At 40.5% G+C, this 4,792-nt stretch overlaps 1 long non-coding RNA gene across 1 annotated transcript in view; it reads left to right on the top strand.

Annotated features, from left to right (window-relative positions):
- The first annotated feature begins 2,170 nt into the window (after positions 1-2,170).
- LOC125145572 overlaps positions 2,171-4,792 on the top strand; it is a 6,342-nt gene continuing 3,720 nt past the window's right edge. The window contains exons 1-2 of the long non-coding RNA XR_007143969.1: positions 2,171-2,322; positions 4,352-4,483. This is a non-coding gene — a long non-coding RNA (uncharacterized LOC125145572). The remainder of the gene's footprint in view (positions 2,323-4,351; positions 4,484-4,792) is intronic.

Here is a 4,792-nt window from a genome sequence, read left to right as displayed (position 1 = left end):
CATTATAAACACTAACAGTGGGATTATAAATCATTATAAACACAGAGTCGGATTATAAATCATTATAAACACTAACAGTGGGGTTATAAATCATTATAAACACTGAGAGTGGGATTATAAATCATTATAAACACTAACAGTGGGATTATAAATCATTATAAACACTGAGAGTGGGGTTATAAATCATTATAAACACTAACAGTGGGGTTATAAATCATTATAAACACTAACAGTGGGGTTATAAATCATTATAAACACTGACAGTGGGATTATAAATCATTATAAACACTAACAGTGGGGTTATAAATCATTATAAACACTGAGAGTGGGATTATAAATCATTATAAACACTAACAGTGGGATTATAAATCATTATAAACACAGAGTCGGATTATAAATCATTATAAACACTGAGAGTGGGGTTATAAATCATTATAAACACTGAGTGGGATTATAGATCATTATAAACACTGAGAGTGGGATTATAAATCATTATAAACATTGAGAGTGGGATTATAAATCATTATAAACACTGAGAGTGGGATTATAAATCATTATAAACACTGAGAGTGGGGTTATAAATCATTATAAACACTGAGAGTGGGATTATAAATCATTAAAAACACTGAGAGTGGGATTATAAATCATTATAAACACTGAGAGTGGGATTATAAATCATTATAAACACAGAGTCGGATTATAAATCATTATAAACTTCGAGAGTGGGATTTTAAATTATTATAAATGCCAAGAGTGGGATTATAAATCATTATACACACTGAGAGTGGGATTATAAATCATTATAAACACTGAGAGTGGGATTATAAATCATTATAAACACTGAGAGTGGGATTATAGATCATTATAAACACTGAGAGTGGGATTATAAATCATTATAAACACTGAGAGTGGGATTATAAATCATTATAAACACAGAGTCGGATTATAAATCATTATAAACTTCGAGAGTGGGATTTTAAATTATTATAAATGCCAAGAGTGGGATTATAAATCATTATACACACTGAGAGTGGGATTATAAATCATTATAAACACTGAGAGTGGGATTATAAATCATTATAAACACTGAGAGTGGGATTATAAATCATTATAAACACTGAGACACAGAAAGCCAACATGTAAAAAATACAAATTGCCAACACTTAACACACAGGTGTTTGTGCATAGCTTAAATAGCTGAAATGAGAAGTAAACTTTGTCCTAGACACAGTTCAGTCTCCAGGTTATGGCGCCCTCTGCTGAGAGGATGAGTGATTTTCAACTTACGCTAAATGAATTATGGGACGATTCACTGTGAGAAAACACTCCATAGTTATAATGTCCAAAAACAGCACACTCACATGTCCCTGCACACTCACATGTCCCTGCACACTCACATGTCCCTGCACACTCACATGTCCCTGCACACTCACATGTCCCTGCATTCACAAATACGAGTCTTTAAAGTACAACCCTGACATGGGAAGGTAATAGACCTGAATAATAATTAATCATCAGTCATTATTAACAGATACCTGGAGTTCATTATAAAGGTTTGGAAGATTGCCACAGACCAGAAGTACTGACCAGTACAATACACTGACCAGTACAATACACTGACCAGTACAAATACACTGACCAGTACAATACACTGACCAGTACAAATACACTGACCAGTACAATACACTGACCAGTACAATACACTGACCAGTACAAATACACAGACCAGTACAAATACACTGACCAGTACAAATACACAGACCAGTACAATACACTGACCAGTACAATACACTGACCAGTACAAATACACTGACCAGTACAAATACACAGACCAGTACAATACACTGACCAGTACAAATACACTGACCAGTACAAATACACAGACCAGTACAATACACTGACCAGTACAAATGACCACATCACTATTATAATGGTATTTTCTCTTGATTGATGTGTGCACACATTTGATGTACAGACTGACTAAAACTCACTTCTCTTCAGTGCAACACTAGAGGAATGAAGTGGAATCCTGTGCATTAGGAGCTGTGGTGTGTTCTGTGGTGTGTTCTGTGGTGTGTTCTGTGGTGTGTTCTGTGGTGTGTTCTGTGGTGTGTTCTGTGGTGTGTTCTGTGGTGTGTTCTGTGGTGTGTTCTGTGGTGTGTTCTGTGGTGTGTTCTGCTATCAGCTGGTGACACAATGCAGATTGTCCAATCAGCACAATCAGGAGGCGGACTTTAATTTGCCAGAACTTTAGTTCCTGTGATGTTCGCTCTCTATTGATCTCTCACTCATTCTTGTTTTAACAGCAGAGTGTAAGAGTCGGTGAGTGAACATAACTGCACTAGACAATCACTACACATGGATACACAAACAGAGCAGAACGTGAAACACAACACAATGAGAACACGATTCGTTACTTTAGAAAAAAATGGTAATGATTTTTATTCTATTGTTTGCAAACAATACAAATTTACACAAGTGCAATAGAGCTATTAATCTGCTCCTTTATGTCATTAAGTGCTGCTGTTGCTGATTCCGCTGAGTGTGCACACACACACACACACACACACACACACACACACACACACACACACACACACACACACACACACACACACACACACACACACACACACACACACACACACACAGACACCCAAACACAGACACACACACGCACACACAGACACACACACACGCGCACACACACACACACACACACACACACACACACACACACACACACACACACACACACACACACACACACAGACACACACACACACACAGACACACACACACAGACACCCAAACACAGACACACACACACAGACACACACACACGCGCGCACACACACACACACAGACACCCAAAAACAGACACACACACACGCACACACACAGACACACACACGCGCGCACACACACACGCACACACACACCTACATCTAGGCAAACCGATGTTCTTAAACTACTGACTACAGCAGAAAGTAACTACAACAAACACAACACAAGTTAACACTAAATATATAAATAAATATAAAGATTTACATGTACAGCCTTCAGCACGTGATGGTGCAGGAAATCTGGACTTCTTCTCCATGTGGGATCATTAATATAAAAAATAAACATATCTGTGTAAAATTGTACATTCCAGCATCAACCACCTGGAATGCATTTATTTAAAACCAAAGTAAACAGTAAAACACACACACACACACACACACACACACACACACACACACACACACACACACACACACACACAACCACACACACATACTCTCTCTTCTCTCCCCCCCACACACAACCACACACACATACTCTCTCTTCTCTCCCCCCCACACACAACCACACACATATACTCCCCCCACACACACACAAACACATTCTCACACACATACTCTATACTCCCCCCCCACACACACACAAACACATTCTCACACACATACTCTATACCCCCCCCCCCACACACACACACACACACAAACACACACACTAATTCACACTTGGGGCAATTTAGCGTAGCTAATCCATCTACCTGTGTGTTTTTGGGAGGAAACCGGAGAACCTGGGGAATTTTATATGAACATTTCAGAACCTGCAGAGAAATTGCACACAGACTGCAGTCTAATCTCAGGACTGACCCAGAAACCCTGGAGCTGTTAGCAGGCAGCGTCGTGTCACTGTGGTACATCAGCTACTGCAAATAAATGAAATCCTTTGTTCCTTCTTAACAATTAGTGTGTGTGTCTGTTGAATATTGTCATATATAACACAATATAAGCCTATGTCTAATTACTGCAGTCCTGATCCTTACAGACACACACACACACACACACACACACACACACACACACACACACACACACACACACGTATTTTCTGATTTTCTTCATATAATCAAGTTAACCATATCTTCCCTTTTCATTCAAGTTCCAGTCTCTAAAGGTAGGTGTGTGTGTGTGTGTGTGTGTGTGTGTGTGTGTGTGTGTGTGTGTGTGTGTGTGTGTGTGTGTGTGAGTGTGTGTGTGTGTGTGTGTGTGTGTGTATGAGTTACGGCCTCCACCTTGATGGTAGTTTGTGACAGTAATGAAGGTCCAGTGGGATCGAGCCTCTGAGAGGTTATTTTTCTCTCCCTCTGCTGTTCCATCCTTTTTTATTCCCTCCATCTCTTCGAGTGTGAGAGCAGTTCATCATTCTGCTGAGCTGACACTCCACCACCTGTCTCTCTCACCACCTGTCTCTCTCACCACCTGTCTCTCTCACCACCTGTCTCTCTCACCACCACATGCCTTTTGTCGCAATTCCTACTCACTAGTCAGTTCTGCATTTCTGGATCTCACTACAGGCGACGTGTCATGACAAGAGCACGAAAAACATTTCAGCCAACACACTTCTCACGGCGTGGGGACATGAGGGGACGATTGTTGGGCTGCAGTCCAGTCCGGTTAGTGTCTCTCTGACATCAGACACACTACAGGTTAGTGTCTCTCTGACATCAGACACACTACAGGTTAGTGTCTCTCTCTGACATCAGACACACTACAGGTTAGTGTCTCTCTGACATCAGACACACTACAGGTTAGTGTCTCTCTCTGACATCAGACACACTACAGGTTAGTGTCTCTCTCTGACATCAGACACACTACAGGTTAGTGTCTCTCTGACATCAGACACACTACAGGTTAGTGTCTCTCTCTGACATCAGACACACTACAGGTTAGTGTCTCTCTGACATCAGACACACTACAGGTTAGTGTCTCTCTGACATCAGACACACTACAGGTTA

This window comes from Tachysurus fulvidraco, chromosome 9, assembly GCF_022655615.1.
Source record: "Tachysurus fulvidraco isolate hzauxx_2018 chromosome 9, HZAU_PFXX_2.0, whole genome shotgun sequence".
Taxonomy (NCBI): Eukaryota; Metazoa; Chordata; class Actinopteri; order Siluriformes; family Bagridae; genus Tachysurus; species Tachysurus fulvidraco.
Note: the sequence above shows the minus strand (reverse complement) of the source record. Positions and strands in the feature narration are given on the sequence as shown.